Source organism: Vulpes vulpes, chromosome 10 (assembly GCF_048418805.1).
Source record: "Vulpes vulpes isolate BD-2025 chromosome 10, VulVul3, whole genome shotgun sequence".
Lineage (NCBI taxonomy): Eukaryota > Metazoa > Chordata > Mammalia > Carnivora > Canidae > Vulpes > Vulpes vulpes.
The window spans coordinates 75,035,972-75,057,569 of NC_132789.1; positions in this window are offsets into that span (position 1 = coordinate 75,035,972).

Consider the following 21,598-nt stretch of genomic DNA (forward strand, 5'->3'; position numbering starts at 1 on the left):
AGACAAGAGTAATGAATAATTTTAGTGATTTAAGGAGCTCCAGGCCTAGGCAGTTCAATTAGATAGAGGGCCTTCTGGCAAACAACACTTATATTCATTGTTGAGACACATTCATCACACTTTTCTTTGGTTAGGCCCAACCCAAACTTCAGAAAGCTCTTGGAAAGCCACAGCTCATCATAGGATGAATTATAAAGTAGAAAGCAGGGCCTGTGAGAAGAAAGTGTACAGAATTTAGTATTATTCAGCCTGAAAAAGAAAAAACAGCAACAAAGAAAGCTACATGCAGAATTTCCTTCTGATCAAGGGGATTTATAATACAGAAAGAAAGTGAGTTGTTTTTCATGGTTAAGACACACAAAAATTGGGCCTAAAGTGTAGCAAGATAAATGAGTGGCCCTATTAAGTGTGAAAGTGGCCAGTCAGGTGGACTTTAGAGGCCTTCTATAGCACTCCCACAGGGAGGAGTGTGACCTGCGCCGTGCAGGTAGTCATCTTAGGAGAGGTATTGAAGAACAATATATGTCTGTCTCAGTCAAGCCAGGCTATGCTCAAGACAGAGGCATACACAAAGTCTTGAGTTTCCTCACAATCAGATTACCTAGAGGTGATTTTGTTTGCTTTAGAACTACTGAGAAATTTTGAGGAATTTTGAGGAATCACCTACCACAAGCAAGCTTCTAACATGTGGGCAATGAACCCTCTATTGTCATTGACAAAAGGATCAAATTTCATTTCATCTGAAAAAGAGCATTCAATTTTGGACCATAATAGGGTTAAAACTGCTCTCTGCAAACAGGTTTCTAAATCAGTTTCTTTACTAGCATAATGGGATAAGATCTGCAATTCTCCTTTTTGAATTACTCTGTCTGTACTTTGAGAAGCACAAAGTCAATCTTCATTGCTACCAAAATCTGAAGGTTAAGTTTCCAGGCAAGAAGGGAGGTGGTTCTGGAGCCATGATCAGTCAGTGTTGTCAACCTGCCAGAAGTAACTTATCACAGCACAGGGATTGGACATTTTAGTTTGAAGCTTTCTTTTTTCTCACTCCTGAGAATCTGACATTCAGTCACTTTTTTTCTTAATTCATTGGAAGAAAGATGCAGTGGAAGAGATTTATGATCTCCAGACAATAAGATGCCTTTTTTCACACCATCATTGTTGATTTCTTGTACATGAGCCTTACCAGCATTTTTTTCCATGTCCTTCTGAAAACTCATAACTGTTCGAGGCAAATAGTGAGGGTTTTGGGAACACACATAAATCACCAATTTATATATTTTTTAAATTGAGAGATAAACTCTATTTTCAAGGTAGAAGAAAGTTCTTTCTTAATTCCAAAAGTGAAATAGCCTTAGTTGGTGCTATTTTTATCATCATTTTGATTTTCAGATGAAAGTCATCTTTTCAACACCTGCTCCCATATAGGTGAGTTCCAGGTGAGTGGCAAAGTAAGTTATCCTCTTTAGCAAAGCTCCTTGCATACATGGGTGGAGTGGGTAGGGCAGCATAGGCAATTAGACTTAATGGATCTTGTGTTCAACAAGATTCTTTTTTCCTAAAAATCCCAAACTAACAAGCCTGAACCCTGTTGAGTGAGTTATATTGGCAGTGGAGGAGAGTACAGAGAAAGAGATTGAATAAGGTAGATTCCACTTGAAAGACAATTCTAAGCACAAAAGAGGTAAATCCATATTCATCTTTTTGATACAAGTAGTTGTCTTCCACTGAATGTCTCCCATAATTAAGAATAAAACCAGTGGCCTAGTTGATTATATTCTCCAAAATTTACCTGATTTTTTTTCTTTTTACTACGTATTAATCTACTCAGGCTGCCATTACCAAATTTTCCACAAACTAAATGATTTAAGTAAAAGAAATTTTCTTACTGTTTTGGAGGTTGGAAGTCTCAGATGAGGGTGTCAGTGTGGTTGGGTTCTGGTGAGAACCTTCTTCATGGCTTGCAGACTGCTGCCTTCTGGAGGTGCGCCCACTTGGCCTTTTCTTGGTGTGTCATGGCGGGGAAGAGAGAGAACAAGCTTCCGTGTTTTTTTCTTCAAAGAGCACTGACCCTATCTTGAAGCTCCCACCCTTTTGACCCCACCCAAACCTCCTAAAGGCCCCCTCTCAAAATCCCATTACCTGGGCGGTGGGGGGGGTGGGGGGGTGTTTAAGCCTACCAACACATGAGTTGGGTGGGGAGGGAAACACAGATAGTAACAGACAGTCAAACTAGAATTTCACTAAACTGTGCATCATGCTCAGTAAAAACTGTGCCTGGGCTCATCTTCCTTTTGTGCTCCCAGACTGAGGAATCCTTCAGAAATCCACATCCTCCATCCCTAAAGCTGCATGTTCACTGGTCGTTCTCAGCCACATCTCCATCCATGCAGAAGGCTCTAGCTCTCTTACCCTCCTGTCTTTCCCATCAAACTGACAGTTATCCCCCTAGAGATCAGAAACAGGCCAGTTTGCATGGTCAAAGGGGTAACTGTACCACATTTTCATCATTCTGGTTAAATATGCCTCCTTCTTATTCTTATACAATGCTACCACCTGTCCTATATATCTCTGATCTACTCTTTCTGGTTCACCAAGGACAAGAATCCTCACTGTTCGTAAAGCCTTAGCAGCTTGAAAACTTGATTATAGTTTACATGGATAAAGGACCTTATGACTTACAATGCTTTCATAAACACCAATTAGCATTATCTGCACTTTTATAAGGTGAAGAGACTCACATTACACAGGTTGACCCTTGCCTGAGGACTGAAGTTTAAGTGGTAGATTCAGAACCCAACTCAAGCCTTCCGTGCCACGGGTCCAGGCCCTCTCATTATGCCAGTTATCCATTATAGAGCACCACCACAGTCTCTGCAATTATGGTACAAGAAACCTGCCCAATTATTCTGAAATGCTTTTTTAAACATAAAAACTAGTAAATTTTAATAACTGAAATTATGTAAAGGAATGCATACACACCCATACATATATTTTTTAAAGGATGGAAAACACAAAGTATTCTGTTGACCCCGCCACCCCACACTTCTTTCAATCTCGCTCTTTCTATCCAGCTGCCTGCCTCCACTTCACCCCCGCCCTCCCGAGGAGGGAACATTTATTCTTTTGAGCTCCTCATACATTTCCAGCACTAAACTGTACCCTACATGAGAATCACAGGGTATTTTTCAAGCAATTCACTTTGAAACTGAACAAACTTTCATCCCAAACCTGATGGTGCCATTTAGCCCTCTAACCTTGAGGTTATTAATTTTCCTTTCTTTCCCCATCCGCTAAGCTGAAATAAAAGCAGTGGCCAGGATGAGTGTGGACATTAAATAAGCTAACTCATGGACAGCACTCAGCACGCTATCTGCAATGTAGTAAACATTGCCTGTTGTCATTATTACAATTTCTATTTATTGTTCAAAGATAAGACTTAGTTTTCACTTCAGAAGACTCACAATGTCATAGGGAAATGCAGCAGGCTTAAATAATGCAGATTCCAGGAAGGAGACAGAGCATAGAGAGACAGAGATTCCCCCCCTCACCACCACAGCTCATTTCCTACTAATTCCCCAATGTCCTAACACTCTTGCCCTAACATTTAGCAAAATCCTGACTGATTTAATCCCAAGCATTTTTTTCCCTGAAAAATCAAAATTCCAATGCATGAAAGCATATCTGCAGAAATGGTAAGCATATGGAGTAAAAACTCAAAGCAAAAAAAAAAAAAGTATAACAGTTTAGAACTCCAGCTTGATGTAGTGTTGCAATTCACAGCCTTGTCAGTCTGTTTTATAACACCATTGCTCAAATTTGTGACAAAGTCCCAGCCCCAGAATCCTAGAATGAAGAAATTTGGCATGGGGTAGACTTGTTTACATTTTCTTCTTCCGAATATTTTCATTTAGAAGTTTCATTTAGAAGTTGGTGTTTCTGGTTTAAGCACCCCTGATCACAAATGGGGAGGTAAAAATACCAAATATCAAGGCCAAGTTGGGGCAGAAGTTAAGTTGGGGCCGAGATAATCACCCCAAGCCCCTTCCTCTTCCCTCTCTCTTTCAGAGATGTTCACTAGCAGAGATGTAAAGTGAGCACAACTGGTCTACTGGTATTTTTCTTTATTTATAAAATACTTCTCAGGCCAGAGATTGTTTCATGGGATTCATAATTAATTAATATAGTTCATTAACCCTCATAACAACCCTATGAGGTGGATGCTTTTGTTATTCTCAATTTACAGACACAGAAACTGAGACATAAAGAAATTAAGCGATTCACCCTAGGGTTGAAAGGTAGAAAAAGATGGAGCTTGGATTATATACCCAGGTAGGCTCTGAAATCCATACCTTAGCTATGCTAGTGTTTATTTGTAGGGTACAGGAGGTACTGGTTTTTCACTTTGTGACCACATGCCATTTATGAAAGTGGTGATAGGCTGCCTGGGTGGCTCCGAGGTTGAGCATCTGCCTTTGGTTCAGGGTGTAATCCTGGGGTCCTGGGATCGAGTCCCACATCGGGCTCCCCACAGGGAGCCTGCTTCGCCCTCGGTCGGTATCTCTGCCTCTCTCTCTGTGTGTCTTTCATGAATTCTAATGAAATAGATGGTCCTAATTTTTATTAGGTTTGTGATTTATGATCTTAAATTAAAGTCTTATGGATACAGGAGGGAGCAGGGAGCACCAAATATTGAACATATGGCTCCTTTTTAAAACAATTTAAATTGGACTTTTATGTAATTTTTCATTTCACACTCAAATTGCAGAGCCAAATTCTACTTTAAACCAGATGACAAGTGGACAGATACTACAGTTAAGTTTTTTGTTTTTTCTTTTTCTTTTCTTTTTTTTACATTAGTTAGAGAGGAAAGTGGTCTATTCATTTAGTGCCTTCCTTCTTCTGTTCCCATGAAATACTTACTGTGCCTTGATTCAATTCAGTAATTAAGAGGCTTGACATTCTGTTACATACTGGAAAATATGCCCACTGCCTGGGCAGCCACTACCCCTTAGTACGTACTCAAAAAACACTTGACAATAAAAGGTCCCAGAGATTCAAAGATGAATTTGATTCTTCCTCCTGTGGTTTCTGATCTAGTAAGAGTCAGTCCTGCAAACAGCTAACATACAACATGATAGGTTTTGAGGACAGTGTACACACGTGAGCACTGTATTTGACTAACATGTGCTAGTAATATTGAAAAGACAAGTCCTTCCGAGAAAACAGCTGTGTTATTTTTCTTTCTTCAACTTTATCAGATTTTTTAAGTTGTAAGAGTTTAAGTTGTAAGATTTTGTAAAAAAACAAACAATGCACAGGTGTATTTATAAAAGGTGTGACAATCTCCCCTGTTCCCTATGTTTAATTTCAGCATCCTGAAGTATTTTTAAGAATAGAAATTAAATATTCCTCAATATATGATTTATTTTTTTTCTAATTCTAAAAGGGGGGTATGATACACATATCACTGGAGTTCCACAAAATACTATGTGTACACCTCCAGATCAATAAATAGATGTGACACTTAAAATGCATAATGTTGCATATACTGAATATATCATAATGTATTCAATGATAAATTATGGGTAGGTAATCAGATTAGGGCCTTTATTTTGCTTTTGTTTTCTATTTTGTTTTTGTCTTTAAAACACCCCCATATATCTATCCTTAGCTACAAGCGCTGCTCATTTATTTGTTCATTTTAGTGAGCTTTATTGAAGCACAGTTTATATCCAAAGAAATCCTCCCATTTTAAGTGCACAGTTTGGTATGTTCTAACAATCATGCATATAAAATATATATCATCAGGTAAATACCAAAACAAGCGAAGGATAGAACACATCTATCATTCTCCAAAAGCTCCTTTATGCCTTTCTGCATTCCTTTCTCTATCCACTGATCTGTTATTATGGCTATAGTTGGTGCCATTTCTAAAATTCAGATAAATAAAAGCATATAGCTATAGTTTTTGTGTATGGCTTCTTACACTAAGCTTTTAGAAATCTAAACCGGATTTTTTTTAATGCTCTCCTAATCTGTTGGCCTGACTTTTCATGGCCTTAGCAGGTTTTGAAGAGCAGAAGTTTATAATTTTGAAGAAATACAATTTATTAATTTTTCTTGTATGGTTTCTGCTCTTTGTTTCTTATCCAACAAATCTTTGCCTAAAACAAAGTCACAAACATCTTTTTTTTGAAGACTTGGAGTTTTAGCTTTTATATTTAGACATATTTCAAGTTAGTTTTTATGTGTGATGTAAGAGTCGAGTTTTATTTTTTCAATTATATGGTATCCATTTATTATAAAGCAATTTATTGAGAAGACTATCTTTTCTGCACTGAATTGCTAAGGAACTTTTGTCAAAAATCAATTGAATATGTATATATGTCTCTACTTCTGGACTCCACTTAATGAAGACTTCTAGGTATAGAGTTTATTTTGTGGGAACATTTTAAATATGAATATCATTTCTTTAATAGATATTGAATAGATATTGGATTTTTCTGGCTATTTCTTTTCCTCCTTAGGACAACTTGGTAGTTTGTCTTTCTCAAGGAATTTGTCCATTTTATTAAGTTATCAAATTTATTGGCATGAAGTTCTTCATAATATTTTGTTATTCTTTAATATTTATACAATCTATAGTGATAATCACAATTTAATTCTTGAGGTAATTGTGTCTTCTCTCTTTTTGCCAAGATTAGTCTACAGTTTTATCAATAATATTGATTATTTTCCAAGAACTAGCTATTGGTTTTACTTATTTTCTCTATTATTTATCTCATTTCTACTTCTGTCTTTATTTCTGTACTTTATTGTTTTCTTTCCTTTGCTTACCTTGGGTTACTTTGTGTATGTGGATGTGTTTTTCAGTTTCTTATGGTAAAACTTCAGATAATTTCTTGAGACCGTTAGTAATCTTTTCTAATGTAAATGATCTGTTTTATAAATTTCACACAGATTTTGATAACTGCATCTCTTGAATTTTGATATTTTGTATTTTCATTTCCCTTTGATTTAAAATATGCTCTACCTTCTCTTATTTTTTAACCAGGTATTTAGAAGTATGCTATTTAACTTCCAAGCTTTTAGTGATCTTCATGCTATTTTTCTATTTTTGATTTCTAATTTAATTAATTTTATCAAGGCTATATTCTATTATTTCAATCCTTTTAAATTTACTGAAGAGTTGTTTTATGGTACAGAATGGCATTTTGCTTTTTTCTTTTTTAACAGAATTGATCCTAACTTGCAATTGTTATATTAGAATATGCTTGTTTTTTTCTTTTTTCTTTTTTTTTTTTTTTAAATTTTTTTTATTTATTTATGATAGTCACAGAGAGAGAGAGAGAGGCAGAGACACAGGCGGAGGGAGAAGCAGGCTCCATGCACCAGGAGCCTGATGTGGGATTTGATCCCGGGTCTCCAGGATCACGCCCTGGGCCAAAGACAGGCGCCAAACCGCTGCGCCACCCAGGGATCCCTGCTTGTTTTTTTCTGTAATAGATACTGCCTAGTTATTTTCTATAAAAACAGAACAATTTATACTGCCATTTTCCCATATTGTCTTTATTGTAAGATCTTATCAAGCTACCCTATTTTTCCCATATATTTGGTGAAAAATAGTATTTTTTGTTTGTTTAGCATCTCCCAGGCAACACATGATGTTAAAATATTTCTCCTAATTATGTTGTCCACATACATTTTTTCTTTTATGACTTGCCTATTAATATTCTTTGTCCAGTGCTTAATTTTAAATATATAATTTTTCAAGGATGTTCTTGACTCGTTTGAATTGGTAGTATTATTTATGGAAATGATACATTTTTACCCTTTTAAGAATTTTTATTTAAATTAAATTAATTAACATGATGTATCATTGGTTTCAGAGGTAGAGGTCAGTGATTCATCAGTCTTATATAACACCTAGTGCTCATTATATTACATGCCCTCTTTAATGTCCATCATCCAGTTACCCGTCCCCAACCTTCCAGTGACCCTCAGTTTGTTTCCTATGGTTAAGAGTCTCTTATGATTTGTCTCCCTCTCTGATTTCATCTTGTTTTATTCTTCCCTCTCTTCCCATATGATCCTCTGTTCTGTTTCTTAAATTCCACATATGAGTGAGACCATATGATAATTGTTCTCTGTTTGGCTTATTTCACTTAGTGTAATACCCTCTAGTTCTATCCATGTCCTTGCAAATGGCAAGATTTCATTTTTTGATGGCTGAGTAGTATTCCATTGTACATCTACACCACGTCTTCTTCATCCATTCATCTGTCAATAGACACCTGGGCTCTTTCCACAGTTTGATTATTGTGGACATTCCTGCTATAAACTTTGGGGTGCAGGTGCCCCTTCAGATCATTACATTTGTATATTTGGGGTAAATACCTAGTGGTGCAATTGCTGGGTTGTAGGGTAGCTCTATTTTCAACTGTTTGAGGAACCTCCATACTGTTTTCCAGAGTGGCTGCACCCATTAACATTCCCACTAACAGTGTAAGAGGGTTCCCCCTTCACCCCATCCTCACAACATCTGTTCTTTCCTGACTTGTTAATTTTAGCCATTCTCACTGGTGTGAGGTGATATCTCATTGTGGTTTTGATTTGTATTTCCCTGATGCCGAGTGTTGTTGAACATTTTTTCATGTGTCTTTTGGCCATGTGTATGTCTTCTTGGAGAAATGTCTGTTCACATCTTCTGCCCATTTCTTGATTGGATTATTTGCTCTTTGGGTGTTGAGTTCGATATGTTCTTTATAGATTTTGTATACTAGCCCTTTATCTGATGTGTCATTTGCAAATATCTTCTCTGATTTTGTTGGTTGTCTTTTGGTTTTGTCATCTATTCCCTTTGCTGTGCAAAAGCTTTGTATCTTGATGAAGTCCCAATAGGTTATTTTGCCTGTTTCCCTTGTTTTTGGAGACATGTCTAGCAAGAAGTTGCTGTGGCCGAGGTCAAAAAGGTTGCTGCCTCTGCTCTCCTTTAGGATTTTGTTGGATTCCTGTCTCACATTTAGGTCTTTCATTCATTTTGAGTCTATTTTTGTGTGTAGTGTGAGGAAAGGATCCAGTGTCATTCTTCTGCATGTGGCTATCCAATTTTCCCAGCACCATTTGTTGAAGAGACTGTCTTTTTTCTATTGGATATTCCTTACTGCTTTGTTGAGATTAGTTGACCATAGAGTTGAGGGTCCACTTCTGGGTTCTCTGTTCTGTTCCATTGCTCTATGTGTCTGGTTTTGTGACAGTACCTTACTGTCTTGATGGTTACAGCTTTGTAAGAAAGCTTGAAGTCCAGAGTTGTGATGCCGCCAGCTTTGGTTTTCATTTTCAGCATTCCTTTGGCTATTTGGGGTCTTCTCTGGTTCCAGACCAATTTTAGGATTATTTGTTCCAACTATGTGAAATAAGTTGATGGGATTTTGATAGGGATTGCATTGAATATATAGATTGCTCTAGGTAGCATAAACATTTTAACAATGTTTGTTCTTGCAATCCATGAGCATGGAACGTTTTTGCATTTCTTTGTGTCTTCCTCGATATCTTTCATAAGTGTTCTATAGTCTTCTGAGTACAGACCTTTTGCCTCTTTGGTTAGGTTTATTACTAGGTATCTTAGGGTTTTGGGTGCAATTGTAAATGGAATTGACTCCTTAATTCCTCTTTCTTCTATCTCATTGTTAGTGTGCAGAAATGCAACTGATTTCTGTGCATTGATTTTATATCCTACCATGTTGCTGAATTCCTGTATGAGTTCTAGCAACTTGGGGGGTTTCCATATAGAGTATCATGTGACTGCAAAGAGTGAGAGTTTTGACTTCTTGCTGATTCAGATGCCCTTTATTTCTTTTTTTGTCTGATTGCTGAGGCTAGGACTTCTAGTACTATGTTGAACAGCAGTGGTGAGGGTGCCATGTTCCTGACCTTGAGAGAAAAGCTGTCAGTTTTTCTCATTGAGAATAATATTCACTGTGGGCTTTTCATATATGGTGTTTATGATATCAAGGTATGTTCCCACTACCCCTACACTGTGAAGAGTTTTAATCAAGAAAGGATGCTGTACTTTGTCAAATGCTTTTTCTGCATCTATTGAGAGGATCATATGTTTCTTGTCCTTTCTTTTATTAATGTGGTGTTTCACATTGATTGATTTGTAGATGTTGAACCTCCCTTGCAGCCCAGGAATAAATCCCACTTGGTCGTGGTGAACAATCCTTTTCATGTGCTATTGGATCCTATTGGCTAGTATATCAGTGAGAATTTTGGCATCCATATTCCTCAGCGATATTGACCCGTAATTCTCCTTTTTGGTGGGGTCTTTGTCTGGTTTTGGGATCAAGGTAATGTTGGCCTCATAGAAAGAGTTTGGAAGTTTTCCTTCCATTTCTATTTTTTGAAACAGCTTCAGAAGAATAAGTGTTAATTCTTCTTTAAATGTTTGGTAGAATTCCCCTGGGAGGCCATCTGGCCCTGGACTCTGGTTTGTTGGGAAATTTTTGGGTTTTTTATTTTGTTTTTTTTTTTTTAATTTTTATATATTTATGATAGTCACACAGAGAGAGAGAGAGAGAGGCAGAGACACAGGCAGAGGGAGAAGCAGGCTCCATGCACCGGGAGCCTGACGTGGGATTTGATCCCGGGTCTCCAGGATCGCGCCCTTGGCCAAAGGCAGGCACCAAACCACTGCGCCACCCAGGGATCCCTGTTGGGAAGTTTTTGATTACTGCTTTATTTCCTTGCTGGTTATGGGTTTGTTCAGATTTTCTGTTTCTTCCTGTTTCAGTTTTGGTAGCTTATACGTCTCTAGGAATGCATCCGTTTCTTCCAAATTGCCTAATTTGTTGGCATATATTTGCTCATAATATGTTCTTATAATTGTATTTTTTTTGGTGTTGATTGTGATCTCTCCTCTTTTATTCATGATTTTATTTATTTGGGTCCTTTCTCTTTGCTTTTGATAAATCTGGCCAGGGGTTTATCAGTCTTATTCTTTCAGAGAACCAGCACTTAGTTTTGTTGATCTATTCTACTGTTCTTTTGGTTTCTACTTCATTGATTTGTGCTCTAATCTTTACTATTTTTCTCCTCCTCATGGGATTAGGCTTTATCTGCTGTTCTTTTTCCAGCCCATTTAGGTTAAAGGTTAAGTTGTATATTTGAGAAATTTCTTATTTTTTGAGAAAGGCTTTAATCGCTACATACTTCCCTCTTAGGACCACCTTTGCTGCATCCCAAAGGTTTTGAACAGTTGTACTTTCATTTTCATTTGTTTCTATGAAATTTTTTAATTCTTTAATATCCTGGTTGACCCATTCATTTTTTAGTAGGATGCTCTTTAGCCTCCATGTATTTGAGTTCTTTCCAAATTTCCTCTTGTGATTGAGTTCCAGTTTCAAAGCATATAGTCTGAAAATATACAGGGAATGATTCCAATCTTTTGGTATTGGTTGGGACCTGATGTATGACCCAGTATGTCACCTATTCTGCAGAATGTTCTATGTGCACTCCAGAAGAATGTGTATTCTGTTACTTTAGATAGAATGTTCTGAATATAACTATTAAGTCCATCTGGTCCAGTGTGTCATTCAAAGCCCTAGTGTCATTGTTGATCTTTTGCTTAGATGATCTGTCCATTGCAGTGAGTGGGTAAAGACTCCTACTATTATTGCATTATTATTGATGTGTTTCTTTAGTTTTGTTATTAATTGGCTTACATAATAGGCTGCTCCCACATTAGGGGAATAAATGTTTACAATTGTTAGATCTTCTTTTTGGATAGACCCTTATGATATAGTGTCCATCATTTCTTATTACAGTCTTTGGTTTAAAATCTAATTTGTCTGATGTAAGGACTGCCATCTCAGCTTTTTTTTTTTTTTTTTTTTGATGTTCATTAGCTTGATAAATGGTTTTCCACCACCTCACTTTAAATCTGGAGGTGTCTCTGGGTCTAAAATGAGTCTCTTGCAGATAGCATATCAATAGGTCTTGCTTTTTAATCCAATCTGATACCCTCTGTCTTTTGATTGGACATTTAGCTCATCTATATTCAGAGTAACTATTGAAAGATATGATTTTAGTCCATTGTATTACCTGTAAAGTCACTGTTTCTGTATATTGTCTCTGTTCCTTTCAGGTCTATGTTACTTTTGAGCTCTCTCTTCACTTAAAGGATCCCTTTTTAATATTTCTTGTAGTGCTGGTTTGGTGATCACAAATTCTTTTAGTTTCTGTTTGTCCTGGAAGCTCTTTATCTCTCCTATTTTTTTTTTTAAATTTTTTTTTTAATTTTATTTATTTATGATAGGCACACAGTGAGAGAGAGAGAAGCAGAGATATAGGCAGAGGGAGAAGCAGGCTCCATGCACCGGGAGCCCGACGTGGGATTCGATCCCGGGTCTCCAGGATCGCGCCCCGGGCCAAAGGCAGGCGCCAAACCGCTGCGCCACCCAGGGATCCCTATCTCTCCTATTTTTAATGAGATCCTAACTGGATAAAATATTCTGTATATTTTTCTCATTTAGCACCTTAAATATATCATGCCAGTTCTTTCTGGCCTGCCAGGTCTCTGTGGATATGTCTGCTGCCAGTCTAATATTTATACCCTCGTAGGTTACAGACCTCTTGTCCTGAGCTGCTTTCAGGATATTCTCTTTGTTTCTTAGATTTGCAGTCTTCACTATTATATATGTTGAGGTGTTGACCTATATTTATTGATTTTGAGGGGGTTCTCTGTGCCTCCTGAACTTGGATGCCTATTTCCTTCCCTAGATTAGGGAAGTTCTCTGCTATAATTTGCTTCAATATACCTTCTGCCCCCCTACTTCCTCTTCTGGGATCCCAATTACTCCCATATTGTTTCACTTTATGGTATCACTTATTTCTCAAATTCTACCCTGTTGGTCACTAGTTGTTTATCTCTTTTTTTCTAGTTTCTTTATTCTTCATCATTTTGTCTTCTAGATCACTAATTCTCTCTTCTTCCTATTTATCCTAGCAGTTAGAGCCCCCATTTTTATTGCATTTCATTAATAACCCTTTTAATTTTGATTTGATTAGATTTTAGTCCTTTTATTTCTCCAGAAAGGGATTTTCTAGTATCTGCTATGTTTTTTTTCAAGCCCCTCTAATTGTTATCCTGAACTCTAGTTCCAACATCTTACTTATTTCTATACTGATTAGGTCCCTGGCAGTCAGTATTGCCTCTTATTCTCTTTTTTGAGGTGAGTTTTCTGTCTTGTCATTCTACCCAGAGAAGAATAGATAAACAAGGGAACAAAATACTAAAATGGCAGCAACAATTCTAGAGAAATGGACACTAAACAAATATCTCGGAAGAGACCCAAAACAAAAAACAAAAATAAATAAGCAAAAAAAGACAATATAATCAAACAGGTGCACAGAATAGAGCAATACCCTGGATCCTGTGTACATTTTGGTCCATTTGTTAGAAAACTGGGTCCCAAAATTGTAATGAAAGAAGAATTTATATGTACAAAAAAATATTAAATACAGTGAAAGGATAGAATGTAATTGTAAAAATGAAAAGACCAAAAAGAAAAAGAAGAAATATAAACAGGAAAGTGAATAGAACAGAGCACTATCCTGAGTGTATTTTGGTTGGTTTGTTAGAAGAAATTATATCTCAAAATTGTAAGGAAGGAAAAACACATATATACAAAAAAATTTAAATACATTTAAAGGATAGAATGTATAGATGAAAATTTAAAGACTTTAACAAAACAGAAAAAAAGAAGAAACAAACAAAAAAGTGAATATGATCAGACGGGTGAAGATAATAGAGCCATACACTAGATTGAGTCTAGGTGTATTTCAATCTGTTAGAAAAAACTGTATCCCAAACTTGTAAAGAAAGAAAAGCTTACGTATATACAAGGTAAAATTAAATACAATGAAAGGTAGACTGTGATTGTAAAAATTAAAATTAAACAAGGTCTTTAAAAAAAGTTGATAAAATAAGAAATTGGCTGAAAAAGGAAAGAGAAAAAATTAAATTGAAAGACTAAAGAATCATGAGGAAAAATAACCCAAACAATGAATTCTATATGCTATATTCCCCTAGTGCTGGAGTTCTGCAGTTCTCAATGTTTGGTAGACTTGGTCTTGGCTGAATGTTCTCGCTGAGCTTCTGTGGGCCTGTTGCACTAATTCTCAGTTGTCTTTGTCCCGGGGTGGGATTGCACCTCCCTCGCCAGGCAGCCAGGCTAAGTCATCCGCTCCAGTTTCTCTCTGTGGTTTTTGTTCCCGGAAGGCTTTCCCACAGCTTTAGAGGATGAGAGTGAAAATGGTGGCCTCCCAACCTGCAGTCCCCAGAGGGGAGAGCTTGGGGCCCTGCTCCTCAGCGTCCCTCAGGGAAAAGCAGTCCATCACTCCTGTCTCCTTGGTTCTGGTGGGCAGTTGGTGCTCACTCGGCCTGTGACTGAGCATTTCCATCTCAGGCAGGCAGCCCCACTGGAGTCCCCAAACCCTGTAGATTCCTCCCACAGGAACCTGCACCATGCCTCCCAAGCGAGGGAGGGGGGTCTCCGAGGGGTTCTGCCAGTTGCTGGGCCCCCGCTCAGGGGAGTGGTCATGCACACTGTGCCCCAGTTCATGCATGGCACCCCTAGCTGAGAGCCCACTCCTGGGCTTGCTGATTGCAGCTGGCTTCCCGGCTCCAATGCCTACAAACTCTGCAGCACTCAGGCACCCTCATTCTTTTCGTGACCCTGGGGATCCTGAGACCATGCTGTCCCACCTTGGATTCCACCCTGCTTGGCAACCTGAGTGCCTTTCAGGAAGGGACATCCCTCTCTGAAGCAAACCTATAAAAGCTACGATTCTGTACTCCACTGCTTGTATCACTTTCTGGTAGCCAGCTCCCTCCTCCCTCAGTTGACTTCCCATATACCCCCTCAGATTTGCTGAGGTCCGCACCTCCAACCTTGCTGAAAGTGGTCACCTTTCTATTTGTAGAATTGCAGCTATTCTTTTCTTAGATCTCTGGTTGAGTTTGCAGATGTTCAGAATGATTTAATAGCTATCTAGCTGAATTCCTGGGACCAGACAAAACTAAGGTCTCCTTGAGGTGAGTTTTTCCTCTGCCATCTTGGACTCCTCCTCCAATACATTTTTACCCTTACTATTTCATATATATATATATATATATATATATATATATATATATATATATAGTGTGTGTGTGTGTGTATGTGTGTGTGTGTGTAATTTACTATTTATAGAATGTCTATAATGGATCAGGTATTTTACATATATTTTTCTTTAATCCTTAAAACAGCCATAAAAAACAAATACATTTATTTATATACCATTATTTTTTTAATGAACTAGACTTTATTTATTTATTTATTTATTTATTTATTTATTTATTTATTTTAGACAGAGAGAGAGAGAGAGAGGCAGAGACACAGGCAGAGGGAGAAACAGGCTCCATGCAGGAAGCCCAATGCGGGACTCGATCCCAGGACTCCAGGATCGCACCCTGGGCCAAAGGCAGGCGCTAAACCACTCAGCCACCCAGGGATCCCCTTATATACCATTATTATGGGACTGGTACTAGTATTTCATCTTTCAAATTGCTACTGGGGAAACTGAACTAGTTGTAGTTACTTGCTGACCATGGGAAGGAAGTGATTTGCAGAGCTGAATTTGAACCCAGGTCTGTCTGTCTCTGTAACCCATGTCCTTATCACTATAACATAGAGCCTTCTAATAAAAAAGGAAGCTCCAAGTGCCAATGGTCTTTTATGTTGTTGCTGCTACTATAATTGTATGATAAGAGAAAATAATGAGACATTTATGTATAGATTTTGAAGTTATTTCAGTTATTTCTACAGTCAAGAAATAAGGTCATGCAGTCTCAAGCATTCAGAGCAAAATTCTATCTTCCCTTCATTGGTCAGAGATCACATCCAGTCTGCCCCATCCATCGTGTGTGTGTGTTCTCTTTCTGTAGACTCAATCTTACTAAATACTATGCCAATTCCTTTCTCTCTTATACTAGCTACAGCTTCAGTGGAAAAATTCCAGAGTTATCTATACAAGGTCAAAAGTCCAAGAGCCTGGGCTGATTCATAAACATTCCATCACAGTTTCCAACCACAGGCCATGATCTGTGCCCATTCAGATGAACCATAGGAGTCAGAGAGTTGAGGAATCCCATTTGGCAGAATGGCTATAAGTAGCCCTTCAAAATGTTTTGCATGCAATCATTATTATCTTAAAATCTGGAAACAGAGGGAGTGAAAGAGATGCTTTCCCATTATCCTTATTATTTTCATAGAAGCATTTTGTGCTGCTTTGTCATTTCATAACACGATGTATTGCAAATGCATCAAGCCACTACTATCACTCTTCCATTATATGATGGCTGCTGACCTCCTCTCATACTGGCATCCTTCTACTACATTCTGTCCCTTCATTAACATGGACTTAGGAAGATATACTGACAGCCTGTCTGGTTGTTTGGGTCTGTCCAGATAATTCATCCTAGTTAAGAATTGTATCTCTCCCCTCACATTCTTGCTACACAATTAAGTTGAATGACGGAAACCAGACTCTAAGTGCTTAATTGTACATCCATGCCAGACACTATTCTAGGCTCTAGGACACAGCAATGATCAAAACAGGATGAAAAATCCCTACTTTCATGGAGTTTATACTCTAGAGGGAAATAAATGTGCCCATTAAAAAGACATATGTCTCCCAGTTCTTTCACCTACAACCTGTACTGTTTGTAAATTACTTAAGCTGGGAGTTACATAAACCCTCAGATTCCTCACCAGGGGAGTGAGTATAACTTGGGTAGTTTTGAAGGTAAATAGATAATATAAAGTATCTTATTTGAAGGGCTTATTATGTGCTAGGCCCTGTGCTAAGTAGGATATTATTATTATTATTATCATTATTACATTTCTACTCACCACTATTTTCAGTGACCTTATATACAGCATTTAAAATTGCATTTTAGTACTCTTAACATAACCAGTTAGAAATCCATAGTCTGGGGGATCCCTGGGTGGCGCAGCGGTTTGGCGCCTGCCTATGGCCCAGGGCGCGATCCTGGAGACCCAGGATCGAATCCCACGTCAGGCTCCCGGTGCATGGAGCCTGCTTCTCCCTCTGCCTGTGTCTCTGCCTCTCTCTCTATCTCTCTGTGACTATCATAAATAAATTTAAAAAAAAAAAAAAAGGAAATAATTCATTAAAAAAAAAAAAAAAAGAAATCCATAGTCTGATTTTCGGTATTATACCTGACAAAATTCTAACCATATCCCCCCATATTATCTCTGCTCAACCACACTGTATTTTCTTTATTTTGTTTAAATTCCTATTAAGTAAAAATGGATCACAGATGTCCTCTCAAACCCAATTTGTTCAGCTCAAAGTTAACTTCCCTCTGCATATAATGTAGGTCCCACAAGAGAAGGATGTTAATATCTTGGGTGATTCATGCAGATGGAAGCAGTCATGAGAATCAACAGAGTTGTGGAAGATCTTGCAGGCAAATAGACAGCTGTATGCAAGGCAAGACAAGATGCTAAGGGACAAATCAGCTCAGAAACATTGACTCTGTCACTTCTATTGCTTGGAGGAAATGAATGGCAGGAAAAGGGACTGATAGTTTTATTTAAAACACTATGTGGGTGGGAGGAGGCAGGGGAGATGTGGAGTGAGCATTCAACTGAATTTAAGAGATCTAGGGTTCTAGTCTTCCCTATGTCCTTAACCTAATGCATGACACTGAAAAAATCACATTCTCCCAGTGCTTGTTTTCTTATCTGTAAAATCAGTCTAGGCCTATCTTAAGGTACGTTACTGCTTCTAAATTGCCGTGTTGATTTCTGCTGCATAGTTATTTTTGAATAAGAAGGCTATAAGAATAGGACTTTTAATGCATAATTTCCTTTCATCAATAATATTCATCAATAACATGGAAAGAATAAGACCCAACTGACAGGATTGCTATGAAGGTCAAGTTGGAAAATATATGTAGAGTACTTAGCATAATGTCTGGGATATTCATATATTACCAATACATGATGTTCCTATACCTTGAAATCTTGAAATCATAGAGTGTGAGCCTGACAATGTATAATGGTCAAATGATCCTGACAAAATATAATGATCAAATAAAAACATTAATATGATCTATCTTTATTTTTTTAAGATTTTATTTATGTATTTGAGAGAGAATGTGTATGTGTGTACGTGTGAAGAGAGGAGCAGATGAGGAGGGAAAGGGACAAGCAAATTCTGTGCAGAGCACAGAACCCCACATCAGCTCCATCCCAGGACCCCAAGATCATGACCTGAGCTGAGTCCAAGAGTGGGGTGCTTAACTGACTGAGCCATCCAGGCTCCCCAAAATGATCCATTGTCTAAATAAACTACCATGGGAGGAGAAAAAAGTAAACAAACATAAGAGCAAATTACAGTCTCTGGGTATGGGGATTATGGATATTTTTGGTTCATCCTTTTATTTGAAAGATAACCTGACTTCTCTTGATATTGAATCCTAGATCTAACGCAAATTGTGTGACTTTAGACAAGTTTTATAACCTCTCTGTAAATGAAAGTGTGAAAAAATTTCCTTACTAAGAAATGAGTTTATTATTGCGAAGCACATATGAAACACTAAGTATTTGTTAATAAATATATTTTCCAAATTTGTAATAATGGACATGTGCACTCCTACAATGGAATGGACTTTCTTTCATAAAGCTGTGCTATTACTCCCAATTTAGTAATTTAGTTAAGTTTTCCCTAAGCATTTTATGTAGACTGACGGGCCCTCTGTGAGGTGGGTACTACTATCATCAGAGGAAACAGGCACTGGAGGGTGACTGTCCTAGTCTCCCCCATCTCAACAAGGCATAGGGGATGGAAATTTGCCCATTCTTATGTGCCTCCCCTAGTTTTCTGGCCTCAGCAGGATAGCATACCATGAATCTCGTTTGCCCAGGGGCTAAGGCTGCTCTGGATGAAATGAGACAAAACTGGACTAGTCCCACCTTTTTCTCTTTCTGGCACCTGCTTTAGGATCCAGTCCACATGCTCCTCTTGCTTGTGCTCTTGTCAAAACAAACTCTCCTTTTAGTTCTCCTGTAGGGCAAAGTGATGGGCTGGCTGATGGTCAAAAGACTCAGTTTGAGTCCTGGCTCTATCTTAAATTCCATGACTGGTTGATTCTTGACAGTCTCAACCTTACATGTAAATCTCAAAAATTCTGAGAATTTTTGTCAAACTGAGAGAAAGTCTCATTAAGACATGGAATGCGGGATGCCTGGGTGCGTGGCTCAGCGGATGGGTGCCTGCCTTTGGCTCAAGTCGTGATCCTGGGATCCAGGATAGAATCCTGCATCGGGCTCCCCGCAGGGAGCCTGCCTCTCCCTCTGCCTATGTTTCTGCCTTTCTCTCTCAGTCTGTGTCTCTCATGAATAAATAAATAAATCTTTAAAACAAATAGCTGAATGCCCTACTAGGAAGACCTCCATTAAGAAAAAAAAAGAAAAGACATGGAATGCATGCTGTCTGGGAAAGGTTAAAGGAGGAGGAAGGTCAAAATTCCAGCATTCACTCTAGTCCATTGTGTTGGATGTGGAAGAGCAAAGATCACTTGGAACTTGCCACCTTTCCCTATGTTCCATCATGCTGCATGGTGTTCTCATAGACCAATAGAGGGAAATGCACTTCTGAGGGTCAAAAAAAAAAAAAGTTCTAAAATTCAAGGTTAGAGTTTTTGACTCTTGATTTTCTGTGGTTGGATGCAATGATTTTCATTAGGCAGAGTCCCCAGCGATTTTTCACCTCAATAAGAGCCTGCAGTAGAATTTTCAGTGTGTTCTGTATATTTCCTACTATCAAAGAATAAGAAGGGAGAAGGAGAAGTCATTTACAGGATGATGTTTGTGTGTTTTCACTTATTCTTAGCATCCAGAATAATCCCAGTTTGAAAGTGCTCAGCCAGAGGACTATCAAATGTAATAATAAAATGCTTGCAGTGTTTCTTTTCTGCTTTTTCAGAAATCGCCCATTCTGACACTATTTAGAGCAACATTAGTGTTTTCAGAAAAATGCTAGTAGGTGGCATGCATATAATTTGGCCTACCACTTTAAAAACTACTCTAACTTACAGCTTAAGACCTGTTAAATTTATGGCATGACTTTTTTTTTTTAAGGAATGAATAAAAAGGCTCACTGGAAAGCTACAAATGTATTTTTACCCTAAGCATTTTAAACTTGAGAAAGAAAAGGAATGCATTTGTTATTTCGACCTTTTACAGACCTATTTGCCTTGCAGGTTGCATTAGCAATTCCTTAACATCTACTAGAATTGCTAGTGTATGAAGAAACCACTTCTCAGTCATTTATTTTTTCTTGATTCTTTATGAAGGAAACCTTCTAATTTTCTGGTTCAAAATATTAGCATTAATTGGCATAAATGTTTTCAGTGTCGTCACCAAGTAAATGTCCACTCAGTATAAGAAGAAGAAGGGCTGCCTTTTATTGAACAACTCACCAGTTATTCTCCAGGAAGAGTTGCATGTATTATTTGTTAAATCATAACAACTGTGTAATGTAGATATTATTATTATTCCCACTTTACAGATAAGAAAATGGAAGGTTCAAGCATCTAAGGTGCTTGATTGAGATGACACAGCCAGCAAGTGACAGAGCCTAAATTAAAAAAACAAGTAGTGTTCTTTCCAATTCACTCTAAGTTACCAGTTCATTTTATAATAAAATAGAAATCTGTGCAGAAAAATATGATTGATTTGGGAGTTTCTGATTTTTAATTGATTCTGCTTTTAAGTTTCTATAGTTAGGGTTAGCAGAGTAGACGGAGATAATTTGGACTTTGAAATCAAGTGGACCTGAGTACAAACCCAGCTCCACCACTAAGCAGATACACAGCTTTGAAGAAGTTACTCAATATCTATAACATCATCTCATAAAGTTGGGAAGATTAAGTAAGGTAATCTCATAAGTACTGAATATGTGCCCTGCACCTGGTATAGGCTTAATAAATGGTATATCTCTTCAGTCTATTTTTAAAAAGAACATGCATTTTAAACTGCCTAAAAATATAAATATTCAAAAGTAGTTGTTTTATGATTTGCTAATGCCACCATTACTGTATTTCTTTTGTTTTGTTCCTTATCGGCAGGAACATAAACCATGTTCTTACAGAGGATTTGCAGGATTTGTAAGAGGAGCTGCTTCCCCTGATGCATGGGCGAGAAGGAGCAATTCTTTTTTACCAACCAGAAAAATACAAGCAACTTTCCTTCCTCAGAAGGAAAAAGTTTCTATTATGTGAAAGCAAATTGAATGCAGGTCCTTCAAGATTTGGCATGGGGTCTAATAGCAAGTGAAACAGAACTGGGATTCAATGTGATTTACCACAGTGATTTTTATACATATCAAAGTGGAAAACTTTTTGGTGTTGGAATGAAAAGGTGAATTGACTGTCCCATTAAGGATCAGTCAGTACTTTTCACAGGTCATTTGAACTGAACCAAAGGGGATATTAACAGGACTTGAAATGCTGATGTCTATAGCT